This window comes from Cataglyphis hispanica, chromosome 2 (genome assembly GCF_021464435.1).
Source record: "Cataglyphis hispanica isolate Lineage 1 chromosome 2, ULB_Chis1_1.0, whole genome shotgun sequence".
NCBI lineage: Eukaryota > Metazoa > Arthropoda > Insecta > Hymenoptera > Formicidae > Cataglyphis > Cataglyphis hispanica.
In genome coordinates this window covers 2,493,904-2,520,325 of record NC_065955.1, presented here as the reverse complement: position 1 = coordinate 2,520,325, position 26,422 = coordinate 2,493,904, and the positions used below count along the sequence as shown (strand labels likewise).

The 26,422-nt window shown below is 34.8% G+C and overlaps 1 protein-coding gene and 1 long non-coding RNA gene across 6 annotated transcripts in view; both read left to right on the top strand.

The window, feature by feature from the left end:
* LOC126856527 (UPF0489 protein C5orf22 homolog) overlaps positions 1–26,422 on the top strand; it is a 569,513-nt gene that overhangs the window by 87,206 nt on the left and 455,885 nt on the right. The window lies entirely within an intron of this gene.
* LOC126856585 (uncharacterized) overlaps positions 1–26,422 on the top strand; it is a 136,186-nt gene that overhangs the window by 59,105 nt on the left and 50,659 nt on the right. Inside the window, exon 1 of one of the 2 annotated variants that reach the window (XR_007688373.1) lies at positions 23,507–24,004. The exons of the other annotated variant lie outside the window; for it this stretch is intronic. This is a non-coding gene — a long non-coding RNA (uncharacterized LOC126856585). Of the gene's footprint in view, positions 1–23,506; positions 24,005–26,422 lie in introns of those variants that run through there. 2 annotated transcript variants of the gene reach the window in all.

Sequence of the window (26,422 nt, the reverse complement as noted above, 5' to 3'; positions counted from 1 at the left end):
GCAATAAATTACGCCACTTTGTGAATGTAGTTAAAACTGCTATTATATCCCAGTCGGGGCCATAACTAGCCGCAAGAGATAAAAATGCGCATCATTGACCTGGACGTCGGGAGGAATAAAAACAGCGATGTGCGCGTCGAGGTTCTGATATACCATGCTCGCAGTTATTACACAGGACGGCGTGGATAAGACGAATACGTCCTGCGATAAATTCATTGATTGCGTAGGTGGAAAAACTGCGCGAATGACGTTACGCGTTTATGAATAATATGATCCTGGCAAATGTTTTTATTAGCCATAACATATTATGCTAGTTTCAACGGACACGCTCATAATGTTAGCGATCGATAGATGGGATTCTTGTTAAGCATCGGAGTGTAATCTCGCATCATGTTTGTCTCGTGTTTTCTCCAACATCAACTTTTCTTGTCACGCGTTTTTATTAGGATTACATTCGATTGCTAATATCTGTCATGTATACATATATTTTCGACGTGTCTTATTCTCGTGTTGCAAATTCAGATTTTATAATCTAATATTGTACAAGAAAGGATTTCGAGAGGATTTGAACTCTTGTCGACAATGGCTGTTGGATCTCTCTTTTCTTCATCTTTTTTTGTCCTAGCTTTTCATCGTCTAGCAGCCGCGTGTGGCTGCGCCAGGTAATTCAGCTTAATGGATTGAGTGTAGCTTAAAGAAGCCTGTTGCCGGGATAAGCATCGGTGCATTAGCGAAGATGACTTTATTCGCATCCGCTCGAACTATTCTCGGTTTTCCTCGGACTTTTGCCGCTAAGCAGGGCGTGAGAATGATAATGATAATGAGAATGTCAACGCGCCCAAGGTGATTTGATCGCGATGATTGTACGTATGATCTCGCATATATCTCGGTATCTCCGTGCTATTATTTTATGAATGTCGTGGAACAGTTGCATGACGTGTTAAATGCATTATGTTGTTTTTTGAATCTGCTTCTTTCCCTTTTGTTATGATAAGAAGGATGACAATGATTTCTTAGTTTTATGAGTAAGTCGAGAAAAGATTGTTTCTTTCTTTCTCTCTCTCTCTCTCTCTCTCTCTCTCTCTCTCTCTCTCTCTCTTTTAATATCGTAAAATAAATTTCGAAGTGTTATAGTAAAAATTATTATTATAATATAAAAAGTTTCTTAAAAAAATTATTCTTGCATATCTGACGAGCATTAATATATATATATGTTAATATTATATTTTTATTACATTTATCGATATTTTTTCGAAGAAATTTTTTGCTTCCAGTTAAATTAAAAAATTTTGTTTGCGATTTTATTAATCATAATCCGAAAAAGAAATGATGACATACTTTTTTTATTACTTTTTTTCTTATTTTATATATTTATAATATCTGTATCTATAATATAACACTTCTTGTTATAAGATATGATAAAAAAATAATCACAATTATAACAAAGAGATTGAAGATGACGCGCGCAATGATACTAGTCTGATTCAGCATTGTTATTCCCGGTTTAGCTTCGCGTGTTTCGTTACGCATCGCGGATGCGCAAGACGGGTCACGTGCATTGTTCTGTCTCGTGATTATTAATTTCTGCCTTTGTTCAATGAAAGACAATAAGGCATAAGCCAGCGAGACAGCGATTATGGCGCCTATGAAATGTGCTGTTTCGAGACGCACGCGTGCTACAAAAACCTACCTCGCATCTGGTATTTTAAAGCCATTTTTGCAACACTTCACTTATTGCAGCATTGTGTGTATTCTCGCTTTAATCTTTCTTCTGGCTATCCGTACTGTATAGGAAGCGCGATAATAATAAGTTGGCCGATGGTGGCGATGATGATGATGATTACGAAATACGTCGCTTGAACCGCGCTATTGCTGGGCTATTATTGCGTACCTAAACTTGACGCGGCTCGTTACGTGCGATAATGATTAGAAGTAAAATTATACGTTCTATCTCGGAATCTTTGCCGATCACGTTGCGCTTGAACGTAACGTGACAGATGTTGATTGAAGTTCAACGTTATTGAACCATTACGTTTAACCAAAGATATATATATATCGAGTGCAGGAATTTTCGAAATTATATAGAAGAGTTCGTAATTTTTTGACGAATAACAAACGTGATGTCTCATTCATACTGCATTTTTTGAAGAATTTTGAAAATTTGCAGCATAATTTAATATTTACGATATTTCTGCCATTACGTCATTAAAATAGGATACCGATATTTTTAATAATTAATCCGTGCAATTTTATTATTATAACACAAGGAAAATATTTGACATGGAGAGTGAATGACTACACAAAGTAATATAAAGAATTAATCTTGATTATTGCAAAAGAGAGATTATAAATATTAAATTTGCGTTTGCGTGACACGTCGCATATTTTGCCAGATGAATATTATACACAGTGTGCATTATAACATACCTAGACATATGACGACTTGTATCGTGTACATTATATATCAGATGCGTCCAAGAATAATTCGCCGACGTAAACACGCCGTTAAACGCATGAAAAAAATGGAATAGTTAATCATTCTCTTGCGCATTGACCTATTGATCACTCTTGCATATCCATCTATTGTATGGGTGCATATGCAGCACGCTATCATTATCGCGTGAAACCATCTCGAAAGCGTCTCGTTGTCATCTAATGCACGTACCGTAGACGATATAGCTGCAATGCTATGGCTGCATCGTGTCGGGACGTGCCACAACGAGATGCATTAGCGTGATTACAAATTACGCTAAGCAGCCTAAGTACGGTACGCAATAATACGCACAAATACTCGACCAGATGAACGACTGATGATGCGATAAACGTGAAGGACATTATTGCGTTACGCTAGAAATCAGTTCATTGTTGGAATAATCATTGAAATTGGAATTGTGTCTAATTATGAAAGATGTCTGTATTCTATCGCGATAATGTTATGACAGAAATATCTTAAAAATGTAAATATTAAGTAATTGCTAACAACATTGTTAGAGAGTGGCGAAAAAAGATAATAACAATTGCGATATGTTTTCGTTAAACTTGAAACTTGAAATAGAGGTTGCAAAAATAGAGAACACATGTGTGTTTGCGCATCGAATTATCGTTATTTCATGCTAAACGAATAACGGATAAGTGATGCACTAAAATAATGCAGGATGATGACGATAACAATGCAGTTTTCTTGCTCACGTTACAAAGAAGCACATTGCAATAATGTGACCGACACACTCTCATAATGTATGTAAAAATATGTAAATTATACAAGTGACAGCTGTGTCACGTTTCTTATAGTGATTGTCCCGTTGTGTGTGTCCTGCAGGGTTACCGCCCGCTAAAATTACTCAATTGCTCCTCCATTGCCTGCACTTTTGTTAGTACACAATGTAATTTACATAGTCCGGTGTATTCTCTTACAGGTGGAAAAAAAAAAAATCTATCTTACTCTCTCTCATAATTACACTTGCGCATTTATATTACTCGATGTGCGTGCGTCGGTGATGTAAAACGCCATTTTTCTACGTGTGAAAATTACACGAAAGATACACATGAAACTTTGCAGATATTAATCTTTATTGTAATATTGTGAAAGTCTATATCATGTTTATATTATAACTTTATATAACTGACTTGTACGTAATCATGTAATGGTCACATTTATAAATTTTCTAATATATTTTAGTGAGACATATTTTATGTCGTAGTAGCGGTTAATTTTTTTTAATATATACATATATATATATATATATATATATATATATATATTGTTTTGTATATTATTTTTGTCTGCCATGTTTTTTTCATCATTCTTTTCTCCATCAAACGGAAGATGTAGGTTTCGCTGACTATACATCGCTTTTCGTAGAAAAGACAAATATTTTCCGCGAAATTTTTTTACTAATAAATAAAGTGGGAGATGATAAAGTGAGAATCTAGCGGTTTAGCTTCAATTGTTTATTTGAAAAATTAATTATCACTTTCCATTAAAGAGAGTTTTTACATCAGTTTTGAACTGTCGTTAGATGAAGCCGTGAAAGTTTGCTTTACTGCTTCACTTTCATGCTTAAACATACACTTTTTGCATCACGTTCTTTCGCCTATCAGAATATTACGCTATCTTTATCGAAAACGTAATAACAATATTGAAGCTATTTCTCATTGTATTGTTATTTTTCTTCTACATTTTTTCTATACATATGAGATTACGAAATTTTACTCCATGTACTCTATGATGTGTGAATTTGTCCTTTTACATATATCAAAATTCGTCCTTTTGCGAAAAATTAATTTTGGCCTGTTATCTCAATGATTTATCGTCGATTGTATTTACACGTTGACTCATTAATCGTATTTTGCATATTACATGGTGATATAGTGGGCGAAAATGTAGTGTCAATAGTGAGTCATAGACTACAACGTTGTCGTTGTCTCGAGACAGAGATGAAAATCTCGCAATTTGTTTTGTGCCGATTAGCTTGGATTCGTGCCGCAATGATATAATGCGCATTACAGTGGAAAAGCGCATATAGCTTCGTAGAACATATCGTACCATAAAAAACATTCGTACTGCAGTATTTTACATATGCATGTGATATCGATATTTTACGATCGAACAATTACATTTCATTAGAATCATTTATACACACCATACGATGCATTAATGCTTGAAATTACAAATCTCTCACAACATATAAACGATCGAATGAAAGATAATAACATGTCTTCTTCTTATGTGTAAGTGAAAATATTTGTATATTATTTCTCAAATTCTCAAATATCTACATCACATGTGTTGTAAGAAAAAATAATTTAATTATCATTTTTATTGATTGTGAAACTTTTACAAAATAATAATAATACGATAACGACTTATCAATTTAATTAGTATTACAGAAAAGATATTTTTGAAGAGTGATTTTACTACATACATATGTAGACAATTTGTTATTGCTTTTACATAAAAATAAAATTTTTTTTTCCATTAAAATTTATGTAAAATTTGAAAATTATGTTGACGATAATATTTGAAATATTATATTTTTTGAGAAGGAGAAGCTTTTTAATGCTATAGCTAGATGTTCATAAGACATCTTTTCTTTGAATTTTTTTCTATTGTTTCGCGAACATTAATTTCATATTAAATAACGAGTATCTATTACAAAAATGCACGAAGAAGAGAATAAAGTGGCGGCAGCAGGTCATTTTTCTCCGGAATTGTCTCTTTGCGATGGGTTGGCGACCGAACCGTCGGATTACCGTTGCACTAATTGACGTATACTTGTCAGTTTTACCACGACGAGCCCTAATTATGCACTTCCCCTCTACACGCTTGCGAGTTTGCCGAGAATGCAAATGCCGAAAGAGCGTATCGCGCGATGAATATCTCTCCATACATGCAACTTTTCATTATATTTCTATTTTGTAAAACAATTTTGCGCATTAAATTATTTATGATTTGAATGTTGATTACATTTATTGGATATTAATAGTGTTGCAAGATACAATTTAGTGGATGTGTTTTTCCGTTTACTAATTATTTCACATGTCACTTCTATAATGAAAATCTAGGTTAATAAAATTATTAAAAATTAGAGACTTTATATATCTACTTGTAAATTAAACATTTTTATTTATAGCTTTTATAGGTCATATATCAGTCTGATGAAATTACTGAAATGTAAGTAACGAATGCCAGCGCGAGAATGAATAAAATTATATATTGCCTAAATAAATATTATAAATATAGCTTGTTCTTTTTTATGAAATAAACTTTTTTATATTATAATATGATCGTAGTTTGATTTAGAAAATGACTACCTTATCGTCAGAGGTTTTAAGAGACGAGAATTCGAGCTTTCACCGCTTCCCTTTCTTGTTATTCGGCGCTGACTCCATCGCATATGGCTTAGTAGGTGGTTCCCTCTGTGATAAAATTTCGTACTTGTAATTATCCAGCATCTTCGTCCTGGCGGGATGTGATGGTCCAGTCTTCGTTTCGATAAACGTAATTAATAGTTAATTGAAAAAAGTTTGTGGAAAACAGATATATGATAAATCTTAGCTTACTTAAAAATATGATTGATTATTTGTTATAGATTAATTTTATTTAAAATTATTTAATTGAAGGGATGTTTCCTTGAGAGAAATCTTCTTTTCCATCTGTATGTGTGTATTTTTCTTGTCGTGGTTTTTAAATTGTATACATAACTCATTGTTTACATTGAAAGTTTCACGGTATACAAATATTAATTTTATAATAAAACATTTGAACAGATGTTTTAAATTAAAAGATATATTTGTGATTTATATTAATGTATATTTAAATAATATAATATAATAAATTGAAAAAAGGGGATTAAAAGAGAATTTAAATAAAATCTATAATTAATTTATTAAGATTGTACACTATATATTTAGCAGAAAAATACGCACATTAAAAAAATCAAAATTAAATCTAAAAATACTCAGTTTGTTTACATTTCAAAATCTGTTAATATTAGTATAAATATATCAATTTTGAGAGACTTTATTTTACTTAAAACGACTCAAGAGGCATGTCGCGACTTTCAATTGTATGCATCACTCTGCTCTTAGATAAGAGCAATAATATCTCTAAACACACACACACATACACACTGCATATCACGGCAATATTTTACAAGGTTATAATACATTTTCTTTGTTCTCTTGCCCTTTCATCTACCATCTTATTTAGTCATCGATCGGTCGATGAAACAATCATCGGTCAGATGTACGCAACATGAATCACAAGCACAAAGGTCATCGTGAAAAGTGCAAGTAAGCAGGCGGAGATGGAGATCGCATTAATAGAGATGTGACACGTTGCCATTACATTGTGTGGGGCTCGCTTTTCATGCTACTGCAACATATATCCCGCTCAAGTGAATGCCAAGGCTGAGCCTGTCTCTCTTTGACCGAGAGTCTTTAATACGGTACCGTATGCCAATATACGCGTGCAGGTACCTTCATTTAATTACAATACGCGCGTCTCCGCGCCTATAAACGTGTCCCCTTCATTTAATCACAATAGTACGAAGCATGTAGCGCATAGACGGAGGAGTTTACCCGTTATTGTAATATTGAGATTAGGAGGAGAGTTCTTTGATTTTTCTTTTCTTTCTTTCTTTCTTTTTTTTTTTTTGTTTTGTTTTAACCTTCAGCAACATTTGGTATCCGTCCGAGATACGCGCAAGATCTCACACACGCGTGCTAGTCTTTTCATGTATTTTATTATACAGAGACAACCGCGCGCGTATGTAAACCTTGCTGCTGCAGGCTCGTCTATTGTGGCTATTACATCGCCGTTAATGGCACTTCACAATGTAATTTGCGGCACCGCACGATCCTCTTCTCTCTCTTTCGCTCTTTCTTCCTCCGTGCCCGCATGAAAAAACTACATGTCTTTCGTGCGACTTTCATAGTGCCGCGTAATGGACATGTATGAAAAGGTCAATCGAGCGGTCTCTATGACGAATTGCATTTACATCACATCGTGATTAAATCAGTCGCTTGTCGCGAGTATATCATAATTTCCAATGACTTCGATATCTGACAAATTTCCTTTTTCATGCGTGGACGCATAAACTTGATAGAGAGATGTAACAATTGATATTGTATATAAAAAATATTAAATATATATAAATCTCAAGTATTATAATAATATATGATTGAATCAATTTATATTAATCACATTTTATAAACAATTACAATTTATATCAATTTATATCAATTATAGATAAAATAAAAAATATAAAAAAAAACAGAAAATGAAATAACATATATAAAAAATTCAAGTTCTTATTGTTATGTGTCATAGAGTATCAAGAAATATATCTTTTCAAGAATTTATTATAGCTTGATATTTTCTACCTTCAAAGCATTCTTTAATTTGCATAACTGACTGATTCAATTTATTAACTCTTATTGAACACTTGAGATTTGTATTTTATATATATATATATATATATATATATATATATATATATATATATAATTTAAATTGTGTTACATTTTTTTATATTGAAGAAGGTATTATATTATAAAAGTTTATCATGAAAAAAGAAAACTTGAAAACAGAATACCATTACGCAAGAGTAATGAGACAAATAAAATTTGCGTTACAGCGCAGCAATTTAATAATAAATGTGACATTTGATATAATTACTGACATTATTCGTAATTACATTTAGGTACCCATGATTACGCGCTGTTAAAATAAATGTTATTTCTTACTTATTAAAATATTCGAATCGAATACCGCCACATATTAATCGCGAAATCGGCCTCTGTTATAAAGAGGCCCGATCTCAATCTGTGAAAATTACACCGCGCGCGTGTGAGCTTCGATATAAATTCGCATGACACGCGAATAAGATGATCCGTTGCCTGCAGGGCGCTTGGCTTGAGCGGCAGCCCCGGCCTTTTAAGCGGATAGTGAGAGGTAGTACTAACCGCCCTAAGGGTGCTTCCGCAACGATCGATCTTCGATACGCCTGCATCAGAGTTGCCACCGACGAACGGCCGAAAAATGCAGCTTTTGCGAAAGGGGACGTAGATAGTTTGTCCAGTTTTTGTGAAGAATTATAGGGATCTCGTCGCGGTGGTCACCTCGGGCGAGCGATTAAAGTCACCGGGGACATGGTAAACTTTATTATTTTGCAGTTCGTTCGACAGCAATTGCACGATTTCATTTCCGTGCCTCAAGCAATTCGAACTCGTTCTCTTATCTTTTTACTTTTATTTTATAAAGAATGTATGGTAATCTTTTATGTTTATCGCGCGGAAAAATATATATTTACATCGATATGTATATATTTATATAACATTTGCATTGCGCACCGCGGTAAATTCTCTTAAATTGTGTTTCTGTTATCTCGAAATAAAATAATAAAATAATATATTGTGATAACGTTAATATACGAAATCATGAAAAAACATTAGCATAAAGTTAGGTATATTTTATCGAAAGCCAAAGCAAAATATTAAGGGAAAAGGATAAGGAAATTATAAAGAAAAAAACCAAAAGTAAGATCGATAGGATAACATTATCTTTTCAAAATAAAATTTGAGAAAGAGTAGTATACATGCACTTTATTCTAATCACTATATAAAAATTTCGAATCTTTTTAAATGAGTACACGCATTGCGATTACATTGGATTAAAAATAGAGTGTCTATTTTTGTAAAATACGATTTTCTAATTTAATGTGAATATAAAATATTACTGTTTTGTAAACATTTCTATTTCATATTAAAAGATAGCTTCCTTATTTTTTTAAATATTCTTTTTACCCTTAACAATTGAACTAATAATTTAATTACGCTTCCGTATACTATAAAATGTATTCTTTACGATGAAATTTTACGAGCGTGTCTCACACAGTCGACGTGTCACCGTAAATTTTGTATGCACGGTTCACGGCGGCGACTTAACGCTAGGCTCAAGAGGGCAAAGAGGATAAACAGAAAGAGAAAGAGAGAGAGAGAGAGAGAGGGAGAGAGAGAGAGGAGGAGAGAGAGAGAGAGAGAGAGAGAGAGAGAGAGAGAGGAGAGATAGAAAGATGGAAAACGAAAGAGAGACAAAAGTGTCAAGAGGGGAAGAGGGACAAAGAGACAAAGTGAGAGCGGAAGAAAGGCTGCGCGCGAGAGAGTAAACGAGAAGAGAACTGTTTATCTTGCTACCGGCGGTACGTATCGGTCAATATGTGCCCAGCCTCTGAACACACAGACTGCATATGTGGGGGGGATACATAGGTTCCAATTCCTTCTCCTCTTCTCTTTCTCCGGACGCGACAGCGACGGTGACGGCGACGAGGAAGGAGGAAGAGGCGGCGGATGGTGGTTGCTTGTGGACGGACTGCACATTACGTACCGCATTATGCGCGTACACAGGGAGCCTTATCTGCGCGAGCACGTCCGGGTAATTTAGCCCGGCACTCCTCACGATGTCTCTTCTTCCCGCCCCCTCCCCTCCCCTCCCCTCCCTCCTCCTCCTCCTCCTCTTCGGCGCTCCCGCGTTTTTCCCGCTTCTCCTTCCCTCTCCTCTCCTTTTCATCTCCGTAACGGGCCACGTCTCTCTCCATCTGCCTCATCGTATCTCGTAAAAAAATGCGTTAAATGTTAATACATCAGTGCCGCCTTATCCGGAGCTATAATAAGGACTACAGTGTCAACCAAACTGCTTCGGGATATCGTAATTAGAATGTCAACGATTGATGACTATGTACGTACTGTGACTACGAATTGCGTATAATGTGATCGAGCATGTTGCACGATGTCGAGTTATGGGACACCTCGAGACGTTTTCGGAATAATAGCTGCGGGGTGTGATCTCTATATGGAATGTGAACAAGTTATTTGTTATCTGGATGGTTGATCGATGTCCTTCGTGCGGCTGGATGCGTGACGTCAAAAGAATTGCAATCATAATTTATTTCCCTATAAAATTACAATGCGATATGATAATTTCGAGATATGAAACAGATTAATATATTATCGGACAATAGTCCCTAGTCGATGCTAGTTCGCATACGTTGACTTAATAAGAGAACGTAATATAATTGTTTTTATTTTTTATAAAAATGTAATATTTTTTTTTAAAATAGTATCGAGAGACTTATATTCAAAAATTTCATATGACATATAATTATTTATATATATTATTCAAGGAAGAATTTTCGTTTACAGAAACATTGTGTGTCTCTTAATTATAGACGAAAGCTGCCATGATTGATTGCTAATAATACTATAAATTACACATATTTGCTTGCGTGAAGATATAGTATGATATTATTTAAAATGTCTTTCGCATCCTTGTGTTCACAAGAAGTTTCACAAAAACTTATTATACAATTTGAATGGCAATATTTTAAGGAGACTTTAAAATGTACAAACTATAATTATATTAAATATTTCATTCATTTTTTGTAGCTGATCGTAAGATAAAAATGATAAGTCATCATGCAATATTGCTCGAAAGTATTAAGTGCTCTGGTTTCAAAGTCAAAGAAGCTGGAGGAGAAACTTTGTATTGGTGCCGAGTACTTAATAATCATTATAAAATGAACATTATTTATGGGACAAACGGCTATTTCGAATTCCCCAAGCCATAATTTCACAGTTTTTTACGAGGCCTTGAGTAACGGTAAGCTTCTTTGTCGCATGTATACACAGTTAATGAATTTCTTTAATTCGATATCAGCCTGGATGCAAGAACAAATTATTACACCGGCAGGTGTGCGACGGTGTTCGCTCCAAATCTACCGAACTTAATATGTTTGTTGCACGCGAGTAAAAATGATTAAAATTGCCCGACTCGGTTTACGTAATTAAATCGAGAGAAAAAAAATTACGGCCCTTAATGACATAATTAATGTTAAATGAAATGATATTAAGACTGAAATTATATTGCATTACGAGCCTATGAATTCGTCATATGTTTTCATGAATATTTATTATTAATATTTGTTCATTGTTGATAATATTAAAAAGATCTCTTAAGATATCAAATAGCCATTGTTACACAGTCAGCCAGTGCAATTCCTGCATTAATTTGTTCACACGGAATTTTTTCGCGTTTTATTCTCGAGTTTGCAGGTATGCTCGCTCGCTTAACAACGGGTATGTCGCGTATTTTGATTCGAATGCGTACGGTTACGCACACGCATGTGCATTTTGTCGCACTGTGATGCAAATGGGATAGGTCGCGCGGTAGGAGATACATATATACACGCGGTCTTGATTTAAATCTGAAAAGTGGTCCTTTCGTACCACCGGCTGAACTATTGAGGAGAGTTAGCATGTGAAAGGAAGGCATACCACCGGCAAGGACTCCTTTCAAGAGGTCCTTAAAAACGCCACTTCACCCCAGATTTTTCAGTAATTCGTTCGGTCAGGAAGCCAACTTCAATTTTTATTCCTCATTGCATTCTCACGTACACAGATAAGCTTTTTCGAAAAGTGCCAAAGATTTTTGTAAATCTATCTTCACATTTTATAACATTTAAAGGAAAGAAAATAACGTATTATAAGTAATTGCAATGTGATATTTATAAATGTTTTATATATTTATAATATTTTATTATAATTCATCATTTTACTTATGTATTAATACATATTATGTGAATCAAAAGTCTTCTTTTACATAATATAACATTGCTTTGGATTTGGAATATTTTGCATTTTTAAAACTGTATTTTTAAGCGCCACTAGTATTTTTATAAATTATGATTTATACATATATGAATAATATTTACACTTTTTTATATACTATATTATACTATCAATATTCTTTTGCTGTTTATATAATATATATATATATATATATATATATATATATATATAGATTTATTTATATATATATATATATTAATATATGTAATTACTCGCGATACCTCTTCTTTTTTTGCGCCTGTAAATTAAAAAACTAATGAATGTTGTTGCAGAATGACATTTACATCGAACGCGACATGAAATAGTTTTTTTAATCCGAGACTCGCTGCACATCGATACCTATTCATTTCTCTGAGAAAATAGCCGTGTTTATATTTCGCAATTATATGCCGATTCAATTCTGTGCATTGCGCTCGCGTGTTTGTCGTACCGCTTCATAAAATATTTCGGAAAAATCATTTGATGAGAGAAGATGACCGAGCAGCGGACGATATGCAGATGTCGTGACTTCATTACCTCGACATTGCTTACGTTATGAAACGAGAAAATAATATCACTCGTGCCGGCTTGTTCTGTAGCAGTGCATATATGATGCGTCAGATATGCTGACAGATGGAGTATATACTTAGCAGGGCAATTGCTGTCATAATCTCGTCTTCTCCTTCGTTAGTATAATAATATTCTAAAAAAAAAAAACACACATTTTTATATTATTAACTAAGGAACGGGCGCTATACTTATGCTGCTGAATGCATGAACCAATTGGAATCGAGATACTTATTCCGGGGTACTTATCTAGATTGAATTTGATGAATCATTATTACATTTTATTGAGTCGAGTGCTAATTATTTGCGATCCATTTGATTTTTTTTTTTTTTTTTGTATATGATCGATATCGATATTCTCGTATTGGATAAGAATAACGCTTGATGCCGCACTTGATGCTTTCTCACTCAAGTTCGGAAGCGGAATAATTGCGTCGCGTTGCACGAAATGCAAACGACATCTCGAATCGGTCACGTTTGCATTCCAGATGCACGCATCTCTTCCACCCTGCGGGATGAGCCTGAGAAAAAAAAAAATTCGGCGACGTTTTGTCGCCTGCGTGCCTACGTGCGACGCCGCGCATCGATATTTCCGTCGGCATGCAAATCGTACGAAGGGGTATGTGGGAATTTTCGGGACCTCACGGGACGCGCCTCGTAAGCCTCGCTCGGTTAAAAGGCGGTGACGAGAAACAGTAGGAAAAAATTATTGTGCAGCCGTCCTCCCCTCTATCGCCGGTCTCTCTCGGCCCACAGGGCCGTTTGCACTTCGACCGTTTTTCCGCGCCGATGTCACGGCGGTGCGCATAAGAACCGCCGCTAATTATGCGAGAACATACGTACCTGGGCCATGAGATATAAATGCTAAACTCGCGGCATTATGCGCGTGACAGACTGTTACACGTTAGGGACAATGTTGGGAAGTGGGTTGCGCTTACCTGAGGCACAACGGCGTTACAGACAATGCCGAGCGGATTAGGATATGCAGAAAATTCTATTTCCGGTTGTCGAGTAGTATCTCGCCGACGTCACAGTTCGTTAGTCCCCTGTTTGGGCCGAATGGTCTACTCAACGATGCCATGTCGAATAATCCTCTCTTCCTTGACTTTCGCTAGAATATCTTTATCGAAATTGAGAGAATAAATTTATACACGTTTTTTGTCACTAAATTATAATTTGTAAGGCAAAAACTTAAAAATATTTTTTAATAAAGAAAATAAAAGGAAAAAGAGTAAATATATAAAAGAATCATGATTAATAAAATTATAAAATTTTTCTAAACTCAACTATCTTTAATTATAGAAAATATATATTTTTTAATTGCATTAAAAATAATAAATTATAGGATTAAATAAGATTGAAATAGAGAGATGGGCGTTACACAAAATTCGACTTGTGTACATTTTCTTCCTTTCTATTTAATTTTAAAATAAAAGCATTTCTTATCACAAAGTATAGTTAATTCCTTCGAAACTCTCCGTTATACCTTATAAGACCATCGATTCGGGGAAATCATAATGTAACATTACACCGCGCGTGTCTACCGTCCGTTCATCTTTCGATATCATACGATCGATCATCGAACATTGAATCAGACCCTTTTTACACTGCAAAGCAAACACCGCCCATAAATCCATTCTCTCGTCGATCCACCTTGTATGAGGGCGTGCAAGGAAGGCGGCCTGGGCTAAAATGTCCATTATGCTTCCGGATTATGCTTTTAGACACAGGTACATATGTCCGAGGGACATGCATCGCGTCTTCGAGGACGCGTTAACTTTTAAAGTCGCCTCTCTTTAGATTCTTTCTTTTTTTCTCTCTCTCTTTCTTTCTTCTAACGAAATCACGTTCGTGCACAATGCGCGTCGAGACGACAATTGAGCTTGCAGGCAAACAGAAAGAGCCACTCTTTGAGCTGCCAATGAAATATACGATTACGAGCCGCACAAGGACCAGAGGTCGAGTAGGGATCCATAGATCACCGATTGGAAGCATATAGGGCCCCATCAATGGGATCGGCGTCACTTCGGGTTACAAAAGGCGCAGGTTCCACTGGCGGCGTTCGCAGGGGCTCGTTAACCCTAAAGGCGGGTTCGCCGGTCCCTTCTCAGGTTGCCCAGGTGGGTCGCAATGGGATGCCAGGATCGAGTACTCGATCAGTTTCCTCGGAGCTTCGCGAAGCTCCGGCTCGTCGTTGCGCGAAGTTTGCGCTCATATTCTTGAGCAAATTGTTTTGTTCGGTATGATACAAAGAATGTACAAAGTGAAGGAAACGTATATATACATCCTGGAGACAATTAGAAAACAGTGATCATGCGTAGCAACGGTTTTGCAAGACGAAATCGAAATTATAATTAGAGAATAATTGAAAAAAATATTATATTATTTTAAATATTAATTTATCCCGCGAGTCTTGACATATTTGCAATACGATTGTTTTAGCCACGAAAATCAATAAAAAATTATTGTAATAGTATGATTCGACAAAATCATAAAAATTAACATATATTTAAAAAAGCATTAAATATTGGTAAATTTTAATTTCTGTTCGCGAGTCAATTAATCAAAAGATTTAATAAGTACATATATTGTAAATCATAGATTATTATATTTTATTTATTATTATAATTAATCTTATAAAATTAAAATAGATTCTGCGATATTTACGAGTCACATTATTATAGTTACATTAATTACAAGTATAATCATATTAGTAAAACAATAGAGGAGATTCACTTCTCTTAATTGATAACTGAAACAAGTTATGAGAAGCTTTCTTGTTGCCCTTCGTTTCTACTTTAGTGAATAAGGTATCTCCGTGTTATATATCTATTTCAGTAGTCGTCGCACAGTGGCTTATCGTTTATCGATCGTCGTAAATATACTTGGATTATTCTCAGGGTGCTCCTAAGCCAAATAACCCGAACTCGCAGATGCCGCGCAAGCGTTTTGGCGGCAAGTGAGTTATTAGTAAAATGATTCGGGATAATGGAGTATATTAACCTTCTGGAAAACCGCATTTGGGAGGGAGATAGACGGAGGAGGAAAGCGGAAAATATACAACGAGAAGCGAAACGCGAGGGTAGAATCGTGGTAACCAGACGAAATTAAATCTTCATTAGAAGGAATGCATGAATTATGAAGATGTAAACGCGGCACTCGTGGACGAGAAAACGAGAAGGGGAGCGAGTGATAAATAATAAACGGTAACGGCCAAAGCACGGTTCTGCGAGTGTTGCTTAGTGAAATGTTTGTCAAAATGCATACTGTTTACATGCGTCATATTAGCAACGACGTGACCTAATATATTAATAATTATTCGTTATATTTTGATTAGTTGGTTAATTGTTATTTTAATTTTATCTTATTTCTCATTATTTATGGTTGTTATCAAAGACAAATCTTTGCGTTTAATTTCAATGGTAGATATTTAATTATAATCTAATTAATCTGAAATGTTTTCAATTTAATTAATGTCAGTGTAGCTCGCTATTTAATTAAATAGATTAATTAAAATAAATATTAAAATAGACTATTTTATAAAAGATTATATACATATATCTTTTGTAAATTGTGATTAACAATTAACGGAGAATTAATTGTAAGATCTACGAAGTCACATAGTGCGAACCTACAAGGTAGCGATCATCGAGAGCAGATGCAGCAAGAGCAGATGATGGAGAAAGAGAAGGGAATCGAAGTGAGTAAAACTATTGCATAGTTTATTACATAATAAGTACATGATTGACGCGATTGATTTGAAGAGACCGAGCGCGAAGTACTTCTGTGTTCGTGACAGAACGGTATCTAGCTTTGCAAAACTCGCGTTCTCCGCGCCTAACTCTTTCGCGGAGAGAACTCTTCCGTCTTACGGGAGTACTATTACTTCCTATCTACGAGTCTCTCCGTTCCAGAAAATGCGGTTCGCGTACATTAAATACGGGCACTGTTACTTTGTGCGACGAAGCGAGCCGCAAGGCGGCGCGTAAACCATCCGAGTTATGGCATAGCTCGAAGAAACATTTTCGATTCCCATACGATGTGTCGGGCAATATGCCACGTGTGCTTTTGCAGAGAGAGAGAGAGAGAGAGAAAAAGCGAGATTTTTTGCGTAACGCCGATATAAATTCGCCAAGTACAAGCGCGCGCGATCTACCGCGGATAAGAATATCGTTAATTTTCACGCTTACGCGAAAATGAAAGTCGATAGCATAATCAGAAAGTTCTGCCTCTGGATAGAATGTCGCACGTGATCTCACAAGCACAGATGATAATTCATAGATAGAAATCAGAGAATGTGTACATTCTTGTATTTGCCGTTATCCTTTTAGATTTCGTCTTTATCATTAGTTTAGTATTTCGGAGAGAACCGGAATAACAATATTTTAAGAATATGATTAAGCTATCTTTAATAATTAAATTAAAAAATGTAGTTTTATTAAATAATTGGCACTTGCAGCCAAATTAATTTTTTTATGTTATTTATTAATTCCACGATTTGAAATAGTAGAAATAAAAAATCTGCTCTTGGTAATTATTGATTTTATAAGTGAGATTTTATAAGACGCACACGTAAAGCCGGTAGCGCAATATTCAGCTGATTGGTTGCCATTAAAACGTGAATTTTCAAAGGCGAAAGTTATTCCTGTTTAATATCTCAGAATTTATATCGTCTCGAGAGCGAATGCAATGCGATACACGATCTATCTTTTTTTTTTTTAACCATTTGGCATTACTACCTACGTACATGTCAACTCGAGACAACGAGCTTTCAACCTTTTATACGCGTGACAGCAAAGCGTACCAAGCAAAACATAGAACGTACGCGTGGGCGTACGTTTGTAACCTGATCCACGTGGCATTCATAGCTGCATGATCAATGAAAAAAGTACACAATCTGTACTTGTATCTAGAGAAATCATGTATTTTAAACTTTGTTGTTTGCACGTTCTGGTTTCGTATTTTTAACTACCCAAAAGTAAATATGCATGAATCAAATTTGTGGGCTTTATTATGAAAATTTGTTTTATCATTTCGTTAATATAATAATATTGGCACACAGTAGCGACAATAATTTTTTAAGTTTTATTTTTTTTTATTTTTCTCAACTTTTAATATTTATTTAAAAAATTTGTATGTACGCTAATGTGTATATTCAATTATGATGGATTATACGAATGGACGTCTATTCAATTATTACGTAGAATAATACTTTTTATTTACGCTTAATATACTTTCCTGTATGATATACTTTCCTAGAAATATGTAAAATAAGTATATAAATTCCAGACATAATAATAAATTGCTGCGTTATATATTCTTTCTTCATCGAAAACTGTGATTTCTTACGTGAACGTATATAATTGGGGACGCGCACTAAATGTGATGCCATAAATACACACGTGCGTATGCGTGTAATTTATCATGCAAGATCGAGCGATGGCCCCAGGCAGCATCATCCGAGATAACATGGAACTCCATTTCATGGAAATCTGAAGTATCATTATGCGCTACCTTTCACCTTCGTATTTCACCGAAATATAATAGCAGCTATATATTTATATAATTATTGCCAGGCATGTAAAATAGAAAATATATTTTTAATTTATATCTATGCGACTACACATATTCGTATGGCTTAACAAATATCTTTTTTTTTTTTCTTAAGAAATTTTTTAATTCGAGAAATTTCTGGTTTTGTTTTAATATCGATTATTGCACTTTTATAAATCTACGATATTTTTTATCACGTCAAATTCAAAATGTCTTAGGAATTTTATATTCAACAGAAAGTGAAACATAACTTCTTCGACATCTTTCTCCACGTTACACCCTGCTGAGAATGCGTATCTCTTCGCGCAAATAGGTTGAAGTCAGACCGAATATTTATGATGGCATCATATGTAATTACGTCTACGTACATATTTCATCGCAAGATGCATCAATCCAAAGGTACAGAATAGAGCCGATAAGTAAGACATACGAGGAGAAAATGTCATAAGTATATATACGCGCGTTTCTTTTCGAGCTAGCTTAAACAGCGACTTGCTTTTTGTCTACGTCGTCAAAGATTATGAAGCGTGCAGCTCACAACCGCGCGACTCGATAACAAGGAGCCCCCTTGTATGCACCATACGCGAGTCATTGCTGGAGTACGTCTCAATCATTCGTTCACGAGCACCACGTGGTGGAACATCAGAGGATGCTGTTCTGACCGTACATTAAGCAAACTATGCTATTAGCAAAATGCTCTTTCATGAGATTTTTTTTTTCTAATTTGTACAGATTGATGATTATCTCTTGGCCATGTTATTAGAACAGAGATATTAACAATCATTTAAAGAAAACACAGACGGTAGAATTTTCAATTACTGGAAAGAAGTAAGAATTTAATAAGATTTATTTTTTACTTTTTAAAAAATTTTTTTAAAGTATTTACTTGGGGAAATTTTATGGGAAATGGAAAATAAAAAATTATGGAATAATGGAATATTTTTTTGCATATAATATAATCTTTTTATATATAATCATATATAAAAATAACTTTGAAAAAAAAAACAGAAAAGAAATTAAATTTAATATGCATATATATAAATTATATATATATATATATATATATATATATATATATATATATATATAATTTATATATATGCATATTAAATTAAATTTCTTTTCTGTTTTTTTTTTACATAGATGATAAAAAATCAAGGATTAATATTTGACAAATCGACAAAAAATGAGCGTTTTAACGATCGTCGATCTAGATTCAGTCGATTAAAATTTTGGATAGGCACTTGAACGAATACTTAGTTCTAAGTATGTACATATCGAAGCAATCTTCCAAAATAGACGTTGACCCACCATATCCGACGCTTTTCCATAGATTCGTTTATATCCCAGTTTATTTATTTATTTAGAACCACTCAGCGCATATTTTGTGGTATCCATTTGGCTGCATATAAACATCTATATAAAATTTATTAACGATACTAGTTATTCATTCAAGTTTTTTTTTTTTATTTAATATATCAATAGATTTTTGTCTAGTGTGGATGAACATTGCATTTGATAGAAATCTGAGATTTATGGAATGATTATTTCTATTATAGAAATTGTAAATCAAAAATAATAAGAATGTGTGACAATTAATTAACAGAAAGTCTATTTCTATTGCTTTTCAGTTTATCAATAGATTGATAATAATTAAACTGATTAGATTTCTAATCTGTATTTACAATGTAAAAGAAAATCAAGAAGAAAAATGACTTCTCCTTAATGTGCCTTATTTACATTTCTCACCGATATGATACAATGTCAGCATAAGAATTTTAGCAAACGGGTCTTTGAGTGGCTTTATAAAAACTTTATTTGTTTTAATATATATTGAATATTTGTACGTTTGAGTGTAATAGTATTTTTTCTACTGTTAGAGTTCCATCATCATTTAATTTTTATCATAGTATATAACTCTTTATGACAGCATATTATTGTGTATTTTTTTTAAATTAAGTTGACATATATATATATATATATATATATATATATATATATATATATATGTTATATATAATAAATTCAATAAACTTAATTTGTTTTAATTTATATTGAAACAAATATTTGTACATTTGAATGTGAGTATATCTCTTACTGTCAGACTTCCATTTAACTGCTGATATTATATTGCGTGTTAAAGAGTCGTATCGCTCACGGGCCATATACACACACACTTGTACATCACATTAATTATCACAGATTTAGTAATTGTCAGAAATGTGTTACAATTGTTACGAATGTGCTGTTTCAAGGAAAATATGAAAAAATATATTTCATAACATTACACAGTCATTGCAAACAGTGCAATACATTAAAATATATGTTTTTTAATTCTTTTTTCAACATTTTTATCGTCACATTCATTTGAGACAAATTTAGTTGTTAATTAAATTTTAATTTATTAATTAAATTATTTTGCCGATAAATAATGATATAAATCTTTATCTTTGAAGGAGTTACAATAATTTGACAGTAAATATGTTTGATGGTTTCTTTGAGATATTAATGTATCTTTAAGAGTGCTGTTATATATAGAACGGTAATATATTTTTCCCTACGTTTTTTCGTAATTTTTTTTTTTTTTTAAATACATGTTTGACTTTGAATTTTCGACATATTGGTAGAGTTGCCTCTATCTCGAGTTTTGAGTTGAAGGATCAGAGTCATGGTGATTCAGCTGTTTTTTGCTCATACGATCAGTTGACGCTTACCAAACCGGTCCTGCAACGGGTACTGGACCATCAGTGAGGAATGGTAAGAGGAGAAGGAAGGATCTTCGAACTTTGCTTGACGTCACCGTCGAGGTCAATGTCATCTCCTTGAATCAGTGCAAGAACTCACATAACCGTCTGTGCGATAACGACCGAATTTCTTTTGAAGTTTGATGATCTATAGCCTAAGAGAAAATTTAAAGTCTTTTTATAATAAATGGAATAGAGAGTTAATAAATGAATCTGTGATTTGTAAAATTTTTACGCTTTTAGAAAAATATTTTAGAAGAAAATAGAAAAAGCGGTGAGATATTTAAGAAAATATTATAACAAAAAAGGAAAACATTTTATAAAAATAAGACAATTAATTTTATAAAAATATGCAGAGAATAAAAAAATCGCAGATAATATTTTATATTATTTTAAGATAGATTTTGAATGTTAGTCAAATCGCAGGGACTACTATTTTAATAACGAATACAGATTTTTTAACATGCAGTCTCGAAGTTCTTTACTTTTATTTTTGCAATTCTTCTGCCTTGACGAGTTCTTTGACTTGAGAATGATCATATCGAGAAATTCGTTGTCCTACTTTCAACCCTCTCCATGATAATACGCCTCTCTGATTCACTCCCAACCCTCGATTCTGATCCTCCCCAAAGTGAAGAGGGATATAACAGGAGGAAAAGAGCGAGAGGGATCACCTCCACGATCAATACGGTAATGACGCCCCCGCCAGGATGTTACTATGCTAAGCGTTTCGCTGTTTTATATTCGCGATTATGCTGTATCTTCGATCCTTAGACTATTTGAGCTCGAATCACGATAGGTCGTCTGTTATGGGATTTCATCACTTTCTTCTTTTCTTCCTCATTTCTTAAACTATGAGCAATGACACTTTACTGATATCTGTGAAATCAAGTTGAGATGTAGATAAATACGTTGCCATGAATGAATCTAATTAAATATTAAAAAGTAAAATAAAATATAATTAAATCAAAGATTTTGTTTGTTACAGAATACGGATTTTCTCTTACATTTATGAAAATTTACACATCTAATTATAATAATTAAAGCATAATTATTCGTATATAATTTGAATAATTCTATATTTTTCAAAGAGAAAAATCTTGTGGAAAGTAATCGAAAGTGTCACATTGTGACTTCAATAATTTGCTCGCGAGAAACGTCGGCTCTTTTTCTCCACGAGGATTTGTGTCGTACGAACCACGGGCGAAATATCGATAGCTTCAGCCCCGGAAAATTGGTCCGGTAAAAAAGTGCTACCTGATCAACATCCACGACGAGCTGACGTTAAGTCCGCCCCACAGTCAATACCTGACAGCCGTAAGTTCGCGGATGCTTTGACGGCAGTAGAAGGGTAGGAGGAGGAGGAGGGACGTACGATAAAGCGTTTCCTTTCTGTGAGCAATGAGGCGAAAAATTGCTGACCTCCTCTTACCCTGCATCATTGATTGGCTGCTTACCTATCTGCCTACGATGTCCCAGCTCTTCACACGATTTTCCAATACCTCGTTTACTATCATCCTCATTACCGTCCCTTCCTCGCACAAGCAGTTTCGTCTTGTTACGAAACTCTCCGCTTGATGACACGATGCTATACATCGTCTGGTAAAGTGAAGTAATGTTTTTCAATTTATTTTTGTGAATATACGCGCGCTTTATTTTTGGCGCTCGTTATGGATGAGTACGGGTCATCATAGTTTATCGTTCGTAAAATTGTTAACGCTGCTTGAATTTGTATACTGATAGGATGGAGTATCGAATCAATATGTATAACGAGTTTATAAATAATAGAAGAATTATTATTAGAGATAATATATTGTATATTTCGACAAGCTTTTATAATCAAAAATTATATGAACAATTATTAAAACAAATTATTATCACATGTATTATGAATATGAGAAGACAATGCCTCTCGATGATGATGAAAATGATGATTTCAATTAATATTTCAATTGAGAGAGCAAAAGAGAGTAACAGTTATATCAAGAATTATTACGAACTGATTTCGGTTTTTTTCTTTTCGCTCATCATTCTAACAGCTTTTCTGCAAATTTCTGCGAATCTTAAATCTTATTTCTCTTCTTTCGTGAAGCGACATTTAACTGACACGATTATATAGATACAGGTATTTAAAGGTACCCTTGTGTGCTCCGCGCTGGAGAAGGTCACGGTCGTGAGAAACAAAGTCAAAGTAGTTCGGAATACCGTGGCGAGTTGTCGATTAATTTTCTGATGGCTCTCGCGTTTATCGCCCACAGCGGTCGGCAACCGCGAGAGAGGGAGGGGGTTTCTCCTAGTAGGAGCGTAGAGGACGATGAGGATGATTAGCAGAGTCCGCATGCGCCGTTTCTCTGGCGTCTCGTAGCAGCGCGGCGGCAGGCTGCTAAGAGACCGGGGGCGACCTAAACCCCCCTTTTCCCGAGCAAGGGGGGGATGGCCGAGGAAGGGACCGCCGCAAGGGGTCGGTGGGGAGAGAGACGCGAGGGGAGGAGGAAGCAAATTAATACGGGCGAGCAAGAGGGTCCAGCTAACGAACGAACCGACGCCAAGTCTAGTGCCGACCAGCGCCGCGACGCCTCGCAATCCTCTCTCTTCATGTCTCTTCTCTTCTCTTCTATTCTCTCGCCCTTCGTATTCAACGAACAGGGCTCTCTGTTGTTTGACGAGCGCGGTTCGTCTGGATCGTCTCTCGAATCTCGCCACCCGGTAATAACGTAACCGATTGGATCAGCTGAAGGGTGAGACGCGGTCACGTAACGAGTGAGCAGTGTGAGTCCGTGAGTCGATGGACCAATCGCCTCGCTCTCGCGGAGGAGGCCATCCGTGTCGTTGTCCCGTTCAGCGCGATCCTTTCGCGGTGACGGTGAAGTGTGAAAGTATATCTTTGCTTTGATGATACTGGCCATGACAGTGAAGGATGGGATTCTCCTTCGTCTTTGTTTCATACCGCGGCCGACTGTACAAAAGTGCACGTATGTATCGTGCAAAGAGAGTAACGGTTTTCTCATTCGTTGATGATGCAAGCGACGTTGCGCCATTCTTCTTGTTGTATTCAAATATCGTTTTATCGAGACTGCAGCGGGATACAAAATAGATTTTCGGCAATGTTGATATTTTTGATTTTATAACGCTGGATACGACGTGTCACGAAATATTACTCATTTTTAATAATAATTTTCTGGCTGAGATTCACAGTTATTTTATACCCCGTGTATATTATTTATTATTTAAGTATGAAATTATGTTGGTATTAATTACGTTATACAATTATGATAATATAATATAATATTTTAGATAAAATGCAGAATCTTTTTTAATAAATTATTTTTTAATTTCAAAATATTTTATAAGATTGAAGTACAATTTAAAAACATTATGCGAAAGGGAGAGAGAGAAAGAGAGAAGCACGTGAGAACAATCAGTCGGAGGAAATTGTAGTAACGAAGAGAGCGTTTAGCACGGTGTTAATTAATCTTCATCTAGCGTGATTAAATGTAGATTGTTTTCTTCCAGTAGTTTAACTCCGCCTCGGATTATACATTTTTTTTTTCCACAATATGCACCGCCATTTTATCATTGTATGCCTTCTCAGATTGCAATCTATGCTAATTTATGTGTAACCGAACAACGATTCTTACCATGAACAGTAAGACTAGCATGATCATTACAATGTGTCGATTATGAAAATAATTAAGCGCGTCAACTGTGAAAGGATTTATTAACAAATTTGTTATTTAACTTTATGGTCCATTTTTGGACATTTAAATTTGCATATCTGTCGATTGACCATTTTCCTCTTACTATATCATTTTTCGTGAATGTTGCATTTTGTTTTGCGTAAACGTGTTTGCACATCATCCGCTACCGACATCTGTAAACTTCATCTCTTGCTATTCCGCCATGTTTGTGCGATGCATTCTTACTATGCTATTTGTGTATGCAAAATCATTCGAGGTATATATTCTTGTACAATGCAAATTTTTTTGATATATTTTTGGCATATCTGCATTATGAAATTCGCATTGGAAATAAATTAGTTAATTAAATTGTCTAATTTTAATTTAATATCCAATATTGAACGAAGTTTGTAATCTTCTGCGTATCACATTAAGTATTTTCGTTTAGAAAAACCTCCTCTATAACAAATGAAAAATTATACTCATTTATCACGAAATTACGTTGCTACTAGATTATTATGCGTATCATTAATTTCTCATTAAGTTGTTTGCTTACACAACCGTCGTTTATTTTCCGCTATAAATCCAGAATGTTTCAAAGATTTCGCAAAAATAAGTAACGTTCACTCTTTCTGACAGTACATCTCATCATCGAAGCTCTTATTAAGATTCAAGGTCTTCGTGCCGCGGAGACGAAGCAGACTCCATAGTCTCATTTTAATTAAACGAAATTCCGCGTGCAACAAAGGGCAGCAAGCCAGCCGGATAATTCGAAAGGGCAGATACGTGCTTCCTGGTTGGTTGAGTTTGTAGACGCGGGTGGTAGCGGTCGGCGTCGAAGGAGGAGGACAGCGGGGAACGAAAGCGGTTCTCTAGGGTTTCCCCGGGGGTAACTAGGCGCTGAAGGGAGACCGTGGGGTGAGAAAGAGTGGAAAGAAAGAGAAAGAGAGAAGGGGGGGAGAGAGAGAGAGAGAGAGAGAGGAAGCGCGAGAAAGAGCGAGAGGAAAGAAAGGGGAGAAGAAGAATGAGAGCGAGATCAGAGGGACAGGAGTGAGGGAAAGGCTGGAGCGGGATCAATAAAGGGAGTGTCGGCATGAGAATGGGATAGAAGGAACGCGTCAGGGTGCTCTTGCCATCCGAAAGATGATCTTAAACGGGTCAACGCAGCCGAAAAATCGACCGCATAAAGATTTCGAAGCTAAAACTTGACAGGAGGCAGGAGGCGAGATGAATTAATTTTGAATAGAGTTGTAATAACTTAATTGTATCTTTTATATCATATCTCATCTTCAGCAATGCCTATTGATTAACAATATTTCTGTAATTATTGTTATTAAAGAGAAATAAAGAACCATTTAAATAAGTTTGTAATTTATTGATGTCGAGAAAAATTTGCCTTTAATCATTCAAGAAGATCAAATATTTGAACGAGGAATAGTAAATAATCATTGAATTAATTATAATTAAAAATTTATCATCTCTTGCTATTATATTTTTGACATCTACTGTACAATTTATGAAGCAAACAATTTATTTCCAAGTAACACAGAATTTCATTTAACAATAATCTACAGATTTTTTCATCATACAATGATTACTTACCAAGACGATGCGTTTTATATATGTATAAGACTCTATTTATGTTTTGTAACTTGATCCTGAATCTTTAATCCGCGAATAATGGAAGAACGATAACAAAATTTTTACCGTAAA